The sequence below is a fragment of the Taeniopygia guttata genome, chromosome 19 (genome assembly GCF_048771995.1).
Source record: "Taeniopygia guttata chromosome 19, bTaeGut7.mat, whole genome shotgun sequence".
NCBI classification, from domain to species: domain Eukaryota; kingdom Metazoa; phylum Chordata; class Aves; order Passeriformes; family Estrildidae; genus Taeniopygia; species Taeniopygia guttata.
Genome location: NC_133044.1, coordinates 5,493,316 through 5,493,674, shown reverse-complemented (window position 1 = coordinate 5,493,674; position 359 = coordinate 5,493,316). Strand labels below are relative to the sequence as shown.

General features: G+C 40.7%; 1 non-coding gene across 1 annotated transcript; it reads right to left on the bottom strand.

Moving 5' to 3' along the window:
• On the bottom strand, positions 1-131 carry LOC115497835 (small nucleolar RNA SNORA13). The gene has a single exon (XR_003963411.4). It is a non-coding gene; the product is annotated as a small nucleolar RNA SNORA13 (small nucleolar RNA).
• Between the last annotated feature and the right edge of the window lie 228 nt (positions 132-359).

Genomic DNA, 359 nt, shown 5'->3' with positions numbered 1-359 from the left:
TTTTGTCCTTGCAAAAACAGAGGGGGAAGGTACATAACCAGCTCCCTAAACCAGTCTGAGCAAGAATTCCTGTTTGCCTTTTTTGACACCACATCCATTCTGGACTGGAATGAACAGGCAACGCAAAGGCCAAAACTTAAGTATGGGAACCCTTTAACTCTGCAAAATTAAATTCCCAGCTTAAGAAAAAGAGCAATTAATCAGTTTAGAAATATTTCAAGGTTCACAATTAAGGAACATTTTGTACAGAGCAAACATTTACTAAGAAAAGCCAAGAATACCATGCTCTTGGGACATCTTTTGGTCATGTTGGTGCATGCTCCAGCCACGGATCAACTTCCATTGCTTTCATCTGGGGG